Here is a 13,062-nt window from a genome sequence, read left to right on the forward strand (position 1 = left end):
GGACTAGAGTGAGCCCAGAGGTGACTGTCTGGAAACAGATCCTAAGATCGTACAAGTAGGATTTTCGTTGAAACACGGAGGCTCTTCACTCACAGCCATGCTTGCACACAGGAAGGGAAAGGTTCTAGGTTGCTCCTGCCTGAGGAGCTCTCATTGTGGTAATAAGCAGGGAGCAGTGCTGGGCACGTTTCAGAGCCATGGCAAGGGGTGGGACACAGTTTCAGAGGGGGGTTGAGAAGCGAAACTGCCCCTGCCCTGACTCTGGCTGTGAGGAGAGGACTCTTGCCCACCCCTGCTGCAGCTGGCCCAGTCCCATCCTGCCTGCCTGCCTGTCCTCCCATTCTCCTTTCCCTTCTAAGCAGGGGTCACTGGGCTGGCGGCTCAATGGGAGGGGGCCACCTTACACTTCCATGTGGCACATTAAGGTGGTTTTGCTTTGCTGGCTTCTGAAACGGCCACCACGCAAACCCTAGTTGGCAGGCACAAATGAACAAATGAGCATGGTGGCTGTAAGTGACTGTCACAGTTAGGCAGCCTTCAGCCAGCAGAGCTGGGAAGAGAGGTCGAGCCCTCACCAGTGCCGCCAGCACTCGGCGCATCCTCACCCTGGGCACAGGTGCCCCCTCCCGGCCTTTGCCTGCTGGGACAGACAAGAGTATTCAAGACTGAGCCTGGTCTAGGTGGTCCAGACCCAGTTGGACCATATAATAGGTTTAAAGTTGTTTTAAGAATGTGGATTCTAAGTAATAAGTGGTAAGAAGTTCCATGGTCTGCAGCTGCATTCCTCCTGCAGAAGCCGGTCCCTAGGTCTAGGTCTCCAGGACCTGTCCACAGTCACTGAAACGCGTTCTAGAATCGATGATGTAGTGGAAAATCTAGATGCAGTTTAGGTCTTTGGCACTGTGCCCATCTCCTTTAAGAACTGTACAGTGGGGCTTGGAAGAGGAAGTGTGGTCCCTTTGATGGGAGAAACTGAAGGACCTTTTTGAACTCAAAGGAGCTCCAGGGTTTGGGGTTGGGGGCAGAGAAGGCTCCAGGCTGCTCATTCCATCCTGGGTGAGCCAAACGCGTCCTGGCTGACCTGAGTGCGACCTTCCCAGTCTGCCAGCCAGAGTGCCCCAGGAGGCAGGAACATGTGAAGGTTCTGCTTCAAACTATGAATGAATGGGCTCCTCGTGCCCCTATTATTTTCTGGCCACCCCCGGGGGTCCTGATGGAAGAGAGGCTGGCCTGCGGGGTGCAAGAACCACGATTCACTGCTCCCCCCTGAAGGTGCTTGGTCAAGAGCACCAGGCACGCTGTTAACCTTTGTGTGGGTTTGTGTTTTGGATGTGGCTCCTATACACAACCTACGGATTTTATCTCATAAACCATCTTGACAGACTTTGCTCTTCACTGGGAGCCCTTAATCCATTTAAATGTAATTGGCTGATTTATTTAGGCTTTAACAGACTTTCTTACTTTGTGCTTTTTGTTTGTCCCACCTCTTCCGAGGGGCTTTCTCTTCCCTGCCTTATTTTGTATTAACGATGTTGTGAGTTAAAAAAAATTCAATTTTTTCCTCTGCTGGCCTCAAAATGTAAAGAACTAAAAGGAGAAACACCCAAATTCACAATCATATTTGGGAGGTTTTAGCATATCTTTCTCAGAAATTGATGGAACAAATCAGGAGGGATGTAGAAGATTTGAACAGGCTCCTTAAAAAAATTGGCCTGATTGATGCCCATATAGAACAGTACACCATGGGGCCGGGTGCGGTGGTCACACCTGTAATCCCAGCACTTTGGGAGGCCGAGGCGGATGGATCACTTGAGGCCAGGAGTTCGAGACCAGCCTGGCCAACACAGTGAAACTCTGTCTCTACAAAAAATACAAAAATTAGCTGAGCATGGTAACATGCACCTGTAATCCCAGTTACTTGGGAGGCTGAGACACAAGAATTGCTTGAACCCGGGAGGCAGAAGTTGCAGTGAGCTGAGATCATGCAACTGCACTGCAGCCTGTGTAAAGAGTGAAACTCCATCTCAAACAAACAAAAACTGTGTGCCATGGGACTGCTTAATATACATTCTTTTCAAGCATACACAGGACATTTACAAAAATTGACCACATATTAAGCCCTACAGTAAGTTTAAATAAATTTAAAATATTGAAATTATATAGGGTATGTTCTCTGACAATACTTTTACCTTTTAAGCTAGAATTAAATAATAACCAGAAATTCTTATATATTCAAAAATGAGAATTATGCTGCTAAAATAACCCATGTGTCAATGAAGAAATCATAATGGAAATTAAAAATGTTTGCCACTATTAAGGTACCACAGACCAGGTGTGGTGGCTCACGCCTGTTGTCCCAAAACTTTGGGAGGCTGAGGCAGGCACATCACTTGAGTCCAGGAGTTCGAGACTAGCCTGGGCAACATAGTAAAACCCCATCTCTACTGAAAAAAAAAAAAATATATATATATATACACACACACACACACACACACACACACACACACACACACACACACATATACACAAAAATTAGCCGGGCGTGGTGGCATGTGCCTGTAGTCCCAGCTGCGCAGGAGGCTGAGGTGGGAGAATCACTTGAGCCTAGGAGGTGGAGGTTGCAGTGAGCCAAGATCGTGCCACTGCACTGCAGCCTGGGTGACAGAGTGAAACACCGTCTCAAAAAAAAAAAAAGAAAGGAAGGAAGGAAAGGAGAGGAAAGGAAAGGAACCATATCAAAATGTGTAGCATAAAGCAGTATCAGTACTTAGAAATGTATAGACATAAGTGAGTATGTGGAAAAGGAAGGACAGAATTCACAAGGAGAAACAAACAGAACAGCAAAGGAAATCCAAAGAAAAGTTAAAAAGGGTACACAAATACAAGAGCAGAAATTACTGAAATAGCATACATATAAATGATATAATCAACAAAGCCAAAAATCATTTCTTTACAAAGCTAATAACATTGACTACTAGCCTGTGATGAAATCATCAATGAAAACAGAAAGCACAAATAAGCAGTCTCAGAATGAAAAAGGTGACATTACTGCAGATGCTGCAGGCTATAGAAAGACAATAAGATGATATTATAAGCAACTTTTTGCCAAAATTTTGAAAATTAAATGAAAATAACTCCCATAAGAATGCAACTTAGACTCAAAAACAAAAGAAAACCTGAATAGTCCCATACCATTGAAAAAAAAATGCATTAGTGATCAAACATCTTACAAAAGAAACTGTAGGGCCAGGCACTGTGGCTCAGGCCTGTAATCCCAGCACTTTGGGAGGCCAAGGCAGGCAGATCGCCTGAGGTCAGAAGTTCGAGACCATCCTAGCCAACGTGGTGAAACCCTGTCTCTACTAAAAAATACAAAAAATTAGCCAGGCGTGGTGGTGTACGCCTGTAATCCCAGCTACCTGGGAGGCTGAGGCAGGAGAACCACTTGAACCCGGGAGGTGGAGGTTGCAGTGAGCCGAGATCACACCACTGCACTCCAGCCTGGGCAACAAGAGCAAAACTCCGTCTAAAAAAAAGAAAAAAGAAAAACTGTAGGCCCAAAAGGCCTCACTAGTAAGTTCTATCTCACATTTAAAAAGGAAATTATTTCAATAATATACAAACTATTCCAGAGAATGGAAAAATATGGGACACTCTCTGACTCGTTTTACAAGACTGGCATAATCTTGAAATTTCCAAAACTTGAGGACAGTATAAGAGAACAAAATTACAGGCTAATCTCAAAAAATGTACGTAGGAAAAAAACAAAATATTAGCCAAAGAGAATCTAGCAATATACAAAATGTTTTACTGAGTAAAACGTCATTACCCAGTTGGCTTCATCCTGTAGATCAAGAATGGTTTCAACATTTGAAAATCACCAGTGGTAACCCACAATAATAGATTAAAGGGGAAAATTCACATGATCATCTTAATAGCTGCAGAAAGATCACTTGATAAGAGCCAGCACCCATCAATATTCTAAGTGAACTGGGATGAGAAAGGAAATTTCTTAATTTGATGAGGATTATATACCAAAAAAAAAAGATGATAGCTGTATTAGCCTGTTTTCATGCTGCTAATAAAGACATACCCAAGACTGAGTAATTTATAAAGAAAAGAGGTTTAATGGACTCACAGTTCCACGTGGCTGAGGAGACCTCACAATCATGGCGGAAGGTGAAGGAGGAACAAAGGCATGTCTTACATGGCGGCAGGCAAGAGACTATAGGGGAAGTGCCCTCTGTAAAACCATCAGATCTCATGAGACTTATTCACTATCACGAGAAAAGCAAGGGAAAAACCCACCCCCATGATTCAGTAACCTCCAACTGAGTCCCTCCCATAATGTGGGGATTATGGGAGCTACAATTCAAGATGAGATTTGAGTGGGGACACAGCCAAACCATATCAATAGCTAATATGCTTAATGGTGACATATTGAAGTGTTAAAAACCATTATACCAAAACTAAGTTATATTTACATATACCAACAGCCAACAGTTAGAAAATATTACTTTAAAGATTTTATTTGTAGTAACAAAAAACTCAAGAGCCCAGGAATCAATCTAAAAAAGATTAATGTGGAGAGAACTATTGAGCACTTTTTGTGATTTCCTTGAAGCACAGAAGTTAAGAAACTTGCTCAAAGCTACACAGTTGCTAGGTGAGTTTGAGCTGGGATTCTCTGGCTTCAGAGCTAAGGAAGGCCCCAAAACATGCAGGGCAAGAGGCACACTGAACTCTGGACCTTCACATTAGATTCGTCAGCGTCTGACGCAAATCAGGGAGGAAGAAATAGATTGTTATAAAAATTAGTAATCTGCAGCATCTATTTGTGTGTTACTTTGTTGAATGTCTGCCCCTCACACCCACCAGCCCCCAGTTGTAAGCTCTGTGGATGAGGCAAATACATATGGTATATCTGGCATCAACACTGGATCAGCTACATAGTGGGGGTTCAATAAACATGGATTGAATCTCTGAATAACACTCTTATTTGGGTTTAAGACAGAGAGTGGGCTGGGCGCGGTGGGTCACACCTGTAATCTCAGCACTTTGGAAGGCTGAGGTGGGTGGATCACTTGAGGCCAGGAGTTCTAGAGCAGCCTGGCCAACATGGTGAAACCCCATCTCTACTAAAAATACAAAAAATTAGCTGGGCATGGTGGCATGCATCTGTAATCCCAGCTACTTGGGAGATTGAGGCAGGAGAATCGCTTGAACCTGGGAGGCGGAGGTTGCAGCGAGCCGTGATTGTGCCACTGCACTCCAGCCCAGGCGACAGAGTGTGACTCTGTCTCAAAAAAAAAAAAAAAAAAAAGAGACCGTGAAGGTGATGGAATAAATTCATCGAAATTTTCCAAGTGTTTATTGGACCCTTGGATTCTAATAGAAACCTTGAGCTGGTACCATCAACACCTCAGGCTCAGCACCGTGCCTCAGTTTCCCATGTGTTAACAGGCCAGTCACACATTGTTATAGAAGACAGAGCATTGCCCTAGGGCATCTCTGTTGACCCTGCATGTCCTCAGACACTCCTTCATCCCCTCCATTTAAAATTTTTTAAAATGATTCTGGCTTGGTGGTAATCCGGACATGGATCTTTAAGATGATGGAGAAGTTCATAGAGCAACAGTTCTCTTCCCTGAGTGCAAATTGGGGTCACTTGAGAGAGATTTAAAAAAATCAGGTTTAGGCCCCACCTATACAGATTCTCATTCATGGAGAATGAGATGATTGATAGATGGAGTTGGCATCTATCATCTATCTAGCCATATGTATATGTGTATAAACTTTTTATTAAAATACAATATACAAAAAAGTACACATTCAATTGGTGTATTTTTAAATTGCTGGAGATTCTGCCGTGCAGCCAGTATTGAGAACCATTCTTGTTGGCAAAACTGTAGAACAATCAGAGTTTACCACTGCTGCCTCCCAGCCATTCCCCCTGCTAACCACAGAGAACTTCTGCATCTATCTGCCTTCCACAGGCAGCATGCTTTTATTTCATGCCAGATTTCAGAGTGCCAGGAGCCCGGGAGCAGCCACTGTAGCTCTCAGCAGGCTGGTGGCACTGCATTAGATGGCAACAGTTCGCCAGAACAGTGGGCCAGGGAGGGACCACAGGCCCCCAAAGATAAGCGGGCGGAGGTCTCCAGAAGGAGATGTGAGTGTGTGCAAGCCCCGCCAGAGTCCCGGGTCGCAGCTGAGAACAATCGAGCCAGACTTCTTTACCTCCACTCCCCACCAATAATGACACATCTGCTGTGAGTCCCAGTACCTTGGGAAATTCTCAACTAGGAAACTAAATTAATCCATTCTCTTACCCCCTCCCAGGAAATAATTTGTATTTTGCCAGAAACTTTCAATCGACTTTGAGGCTGCTGTGAGCAGAACAGGAAGCTGTTCTGAATCTGGAATGCTTTTGCTCGTCCATCAAACCACACTGAGACCACCTGCTCTGCCGGACCTAGGGCAGAGAGGCAGGAACCTGCATCTCTGGAATCCCTGTTTCGGAGGGGAGAGCTGGTCAAGGAAAGGGGCTTCCGTTCCAGCGCCTCGGCGCCATCTGCGGGGAAAGAGAGGCAATGACAATTCAGGGCTACGACTGGTCCCCGTAGGTGGCTGAAGGGAAAACAGAAGCCGTGAAGCCCACCTTCCTACTCCCGAACATTAGCTTAAGGGCTTCCTCAGAGGTCCCATGCTGCCTTGTATATGAAGCCACCTTGTGTGTATACTGGACAGAGGGTGAAGAGACGCCTTGCTACCAGCTCTCTTTCTACAGCAGAGCTTGGTTCTGCAGTCACCTTGCTGGAAGGTGGGGGAAGGGCAGCCTCCTTCGGAGGTTCCCCACTGCAGAGAGAATCAGGTCTGTGCCTAATCCTGGCACAGCCTTCCAGAGAGGCAGCCACGGGCAGCGGTGCTGGGTTCGGATGAGGACATCACCTGTGGGGCTGTGGAAGGGACTTCTACTTGGAGGGAGTGAATGATGAGAGCCAGATGAACTTTAACATCACGCCCCAATTTAGGATTTCATATACCTGTCAGGTCTGATGTGAGATTTTTTTTTTTTTTTTTTTTTTTGAGACAAGGTCTCACTCTGTCACCCACACTGGAGTGCAGTGACATGGTCATACCTCATTGCAGCCTTGAACTCCTGAGTTCAAGCAATCCTCCCACCTCAGCCTCCCGAGCAGGTGGGACTACAGGTATGCACCACCACGCACAGCCGGGGTTTTTTTGTTTTTGTTTTTTTTTAAGAGACAGAGTCTTGCTATGTTGCTCAGGTCTGTCTCAAACTTCTGGGCTCAAGCAATCCTTCCACGCTGGCCTCCAAAAGTGCTGGGATTATGGGTGTGAGCCATCATGCCTGGCCAAGATGAATTTGTACCTTGAAAATATTGTGGCCAGGCGCGGTGGCTCACACCTGTAATCCCAGCACTTTGGGAGGCCAAAGCGGGCGGATCACTTGAGGTCAGGAGTTCGAGACCAGCCTGGTCAACTTGTTGAAACCCCGTCTCTACTAAAAATACAAAAATTAGGTGGGCGTGGTGGCACATGCCTGTAATCCCAGCTACTCAGGAGGCTGAGGCAGGAGAATCACTTAAACCCGGGAGGTGGAGGTTGCAGTGAGCCGAGATCGCACCATTGCACTCCAGCCTGGGCAACAAGAGCGAAACTCCGTCACAAGAAAAAAAAAAGAAAAGAGAAAAAAGAAAAGAAAGAAAATATCGTTTGAATGTGTGGCTCAAATAAGATCATTGAAAACATAATTGTAAAATGTTGAAGCTTTGTGCCAATGCGTGCAAATATTTGGAGAGAGAGACCACATTCTCATTTAGACTCTTAAAGCAAACTTCCTGTATTTTCCAGGAATGTTTCCTTGACATTGGCTTGACTTTGTCCCAGATCCCTTACTTCTCCCTGGCAGTGGCGAGTCCCTAACTTGACCCAACGTTGCCTGAGCTGTTCTGTTTACTAACTACAGCAACAGCAACTAACACTTACTGAGAATTTATTATATGTTAATCACAAGAATGACGTTTAATAAGGACCTATGTTGGAAAGATTTGAGAACAGTCCTGCCCTTGACCACTTTTATAAATTTAGTGTTTTTCAACTGACTTTAGCTAATATTTACATCCAGAATGTGCCAAGCACTATGCCATATTATTTCATTATTATGCATTATTTCACTTTATTCTAGCACCAACCAAATGAAGTATAATTTTATCTTGATTTTGCAGAGGAGGAAATTGAAGCTTAGATCAGTCAGTCAACTACTCAACGTGGTGAGGGGGAGGGATGATAGACAAGTCACCCCGGGGCATCCTGCTGGTCTCTCTAGCTATGATATGTACTTGTTTTCCTCAGAGTCTCTTACAGTCTCGCCATATCTGAGTTGGTGCATGTTGCAACTTTGTATAAGAATAAATGTAGACCCAGAGTGTAGACAGTAAAAACATTTATCATTGACCCAATAACTTTTTCCCATAAAAACTTTGGACACCCCACTGTTTCCCAGCATTGCATCCTGGATTTTATTGGTAGAGATTTAATTTACAGTAGCATCCTAGGCTGGCTCGTGTGCACGTGGTCAGCTGAGGGCCAGATCTGGGCTTTCTTTGTTGCCGCTCATCTCCCTGGCATGAATGAGGGACTCAATGAGAGAAACATCTAATGGGGTGCACCAGAGAACTCACACTCTTGGCCCATCTCCTACTTCCCACCCGAATTCAACTCTCAGCCCATCTCTGAGAGACATTTGATCAGAATTTCTTCAGGCAGGAAAGCTGACATGGAAACATGAACAGTTGAGGAGACAGTAACAGGGACATGGCCTAGCCTGCAGATCTCCCTGTCTGGGCACCTGTAGTGAAGACACCAGGAGCTGGGTCCCTCACCTGGAAGAAACCGTGCCTGCAGCCCTTTTCTCCTCCAGGATCTGAAAGCAAGGTGCCAGGCTGGGCCTGGTGACTCAAGCCTGTAATCCTAGCACTTTGGGAGGCTGAGGCAGGAGCATTGCTTGAGGACAGAAGTTCGAGACCAACCTGGGCAACATAGCAAGACCCCATCCCTAAAAAAAAAATTAAAAAATAACAGCAAGGTGCAGAAGTAACCAAAACCCCTTATCACCCCATCCACCTCGTGGCAGTCCTGAGACAAGGATCTAAGAAAGGAAAGTAAGTTTACGTGAAAGGATAATTTGGAGAATGTCCACTATTTACACAGGCCCTGGGTCAGTCAACAGAGTAGGGGAGAGACTGCTGGTCCCTCTGCCCTCTTAGCCTTGTTCTGTGGTTTGTATCCCTTCATTACTGGCAGGGAGCGTAGAGGAATCAGAGCCTCTTGGGATGCCTAAGGCAGGGCAAAGACCTAGGGTCGGGTCTTGCTGCTTGCCAAGGCCCTGTGGCAATTCGGGGTGACTTCCTGTCTTGGCACAGGCAGGAAAGGTGACACCACGAAGAGTCGACTGCTGCCCTGGCTGCTGTTCTCCCAGAGGATGCAGGGGCTGCACTGCTCCTAGGACTGCATAGCCACCCAAGTGCTCCTAATATCGAGCATCGTGAGCAGCAAGGGAAGGGGAACAGCCTTCCAGCAGGGTCTTGGTGACACTCTTATTGATCAGATCCAGAGCCAGACCTTCTGTTAGGGGCTAGCTCAAGGCCAGAAACCTGTAGCTCAGGAGAGCTTGGCTTTAGATTTCTAGAAATAATGAGAACAGTTGCCAAGTCACTGGGAAAGAGCATCTCCTTAAATGTTGTGCCCTGGCACCTTGCTTTCCTCACTCTAGTCTCAGCTTTGGCTGAAGGGGTCAGAGGCAAGGTTAAGGGCTCTCTGTTGAGGGGCTGGTGGATCTAGTCAGAGAGGCCACTTCAGTGGAGTAGTGCTGAGATCTGTCAGCCTGGGAAGATTGGCAGGAGGCCATAGGCACTCTGGGGGCTCATACTGGGCTGAAATCCTCATGACTGGGCTGGAGTATGAGCCCCAGGAGTCCAGGATCATGGAGAAGATGGCTTTGCTTGGGATGGAGGAATTGAACAGCTTCTTGGACACCTCCTTAATGGATGTCTAAAAGGGTTCTTCCTCTTGCTGGGAGAAGCCAAGCTTGGAGGTGGGTTCCAAAACCTTGTCTGGAGGTGCTGAGGCCCTGAGAATTGTAGGTTGGGCTCTTTCAGGCCAGGAGAAAACAAGATCTGTTTCTACCAGACCTGACTTTCCTCCCTCTCTCCCTCTGCTAACCATCAGTATTTCAAAGACTCCTGGGTTGGGGATGTAAACCCAGTATAGGAGGTCTTTGTCCTTGAAATGAGAGGCTGGGACAAGTCCTTCCAGGGGTGGACTGACTACTCTTGGAGATCTGGGATGGGAAGATGCATCTTTGCAAGGTAGGCACTCCAATTTGATGGCCTCCAGGAGAGGCACTGCCTCCCCTGGCTGGATTCCTCTAAGAGAGGTTTCTGCTTTTGTCCAGTCCTGAAGCAAGAAAAGTGGTTGCTCCTTCCTCAGTTAGGATCACCTGGGGGCTTGTGAACTCTCTGGCTGTGATGACTAAATCTGAGCTCAATAGTTTATGGGTGTAGCCCCCAGGGAAAGTTGGATCTTCACTGAGGGCTGCAACACCAAGGCCTGTTCACGGAGAATTAAGTGGGCCAAGGTGTGAGTGGGCATCAGGGAGTCCAGGTTGGATGCACAGATTCCTGAAAAGTTCTGAAGTGGGTCATCTCTGCTATTTAAATACCTGGGGCACCCCCCAAGTAGCCACTGGCATTGAAGCAGATGGCCCAGAAGAAGACCTTGCCTTTTGGTGGATATTTCACTAAAAACATATTAGGGAGGAGGCTTGGCAGATGGAATACTTCCAGCCTGATGTGGAGTGAGCTTCAATTAGGGGAAATGTTTCTCCATCCTCGTATAGATGTCTTCCAGTCACATGTTCCCGTCCATGTTGAAGGCAAATTGAATCATGTCCAGTCAGGCTGGGGCACCTCATTATTAGCGGGCTCTGATCCCAGGGAAGTTCTCTGTCTCCATTGCTTGCTGCTGCTGCTGGAGCCCAACCCATCAGAACTCATCTTTCCAAGTCAAGAGTGAAGCACAGCTCCCTTGTGTCTGCCTGGAACAGGCTCCAGTGGTTTGGAGGATGAGTTCTGGAGGGCGAGTTTGAAGAATAAACTTCTAGGACCACCTGTTGCCACTGTCTTTTCCTTTAGTGGTCAAGAATGAGACATAGTTCAGACTATTGCCATCTTTGGGGACAGCCATCATCTGGGTGTTGGGTGGGGGTGGGGGTGATTAATAACCTTGATTCCAGTTGGAAACTTTCAAGGGTCAGACACTCCTGCCTCCCAGGAGCCCTGCACCTGGCTAGGATCAGGTCAAGGCCCTGAGAACGGTCTGAGGTCAAAGCCCTGAGAACAGTCTGAGGTCAAAGCGCTGAGAACAGTCTGAGGTCAAAGCCCTGAGAACAGTCTGAGGTCAAAGCGCTGAGAACAGTCTGAGGTCAAAGCCCTGAGAACAGTCTGAGGTCAAAGCCCTGAGAACAGTCTGAGGTCAAAGCCCTGAGAACAGTCTGAGGTCAAAGCCCCGAGAACAGTCTGAGGTCAAAGCCCTGAGAACGGTCTGAGGTCAAAGCCCTGAGAACAGTCTGAGGTCAAAGCCCTGAGAACGGTAAGGGGAGGGGAGCAACCAACATTAGTGTAAAACCCAGAATCTGAGCCTGAGAACAGAAGCTCTGATGTCTGAGAGCAAAAGATGAAGTCCCAGCTCTAGAACAGAGAGCAAATTCACTTTTCCTCTGCCTTTTTGTTCTAGCAGGGCCCTCTATGGATTGGATGGCACCCACTCGCTTTGGTGAGGGCAGATTTTCTTTCAGTTGACTGATTGAAATGCCAGTCTCTCTCAGGAACACCCTCACACACACCCAGAAGTGATCTTTTACCAACTATCTGGACATCCCTTGGCCCAGTGAAGTTGACACATAAAATTACCCATCACAGAAGCTCAACTCAACTAGCCAAGACAAAAGGAGAAATAGGCCGGGCATGGTAGCTCACACCTGTAATCCCAGCACTTTGGGAGGCTGAGGCAGGTGGATCACTTGAGGTCAGGAGTTCAAGACCAGCCTGGCATGGTGAAATTCCATCTCTACTGAAAATGCAAAAAATAGCCAGGCGTGGTGGTGCGCACCTGTAGTCCCAGCTACTTGGGAGGCTGAGGCACGAGAATCATTTGAACCCAGGAGGCAGAGGTTGCAGTGAGCCAAGATCATGCAACTGCACTCCAGCCTGGTGACAGAGAAAGACCTTGTCTCAAAAAAAAAAAAAAGAAAAGAAAAAAGAAATATATTGGCTCAATGAAGTCATGGGAATGATTGCTTCAAGAAGCAGGCAGAATTACAGGGATAAGAGATTTATTGGGAAGTAATTGCCCCATCAAAGATGAAAAAGGGAGAAAGCAGTCTCAGGTACGATGAGCATCCAATCCCTCTGCAAAGAGAGCTGGGGGTGGGGGGAACAGGATTGTGGAGTTGGAGCCTCAGACCCCAATGCACAAATTCTCAGACACCTCGACAGAGAGCTCTGGCCCAGAGAGCTTATTCGCCGGCTTACTAGACGATTTCCACTTTGGGTAGAAATTGCCTGGCGTGGTCACTGGCTGGGGACTTCCTGGGAGGAACGTGGCCTTGGCTCACAAGCTGAGGTGGACCCTGGATGCACTGACAGCAGCCAGCTGTCAGCTCACCATCCTCTTCACAGAGGAGCAGCATTGGGTTTGGAAGGGAAATCCAAGGGCGCATCTCCATGGTTGCCACAGAAACAAGGGATACGGTTTGGCCTAAGGAATGCCAAGAATCTGTGGCTCATCTGATACAAAGATCTTCTTCGCTCCTCATTCCTACTTTACTCTGGGGTCAGTTCCATTCTCCCTCACTGAAAACCGATCTCATTCACATGATAAGAAATATGGCCTATGAAGCTTCCATGTGTTACTTCCTATGGCTTTTGTTACCCAAGAGGGTCTGACTCACACGGTCACTGGTCCAAAGTTCAAAAT

This window comes from Symphalangus syndactylus, chromosome 6, assembly GCF_028878055.3.
Source record: "Symphalangus syndactylus isolate Jambi chromosome 6, NHGRI_mSymSyn1-v2.1_pri, whole genome shotgun sequence".
Lineage (NCBI taxonomy): Eukaryota > Metazoa > Chordata > Mammalia > Primates > Hylobatidae > Symphalangus > Symphalangus syndactylus.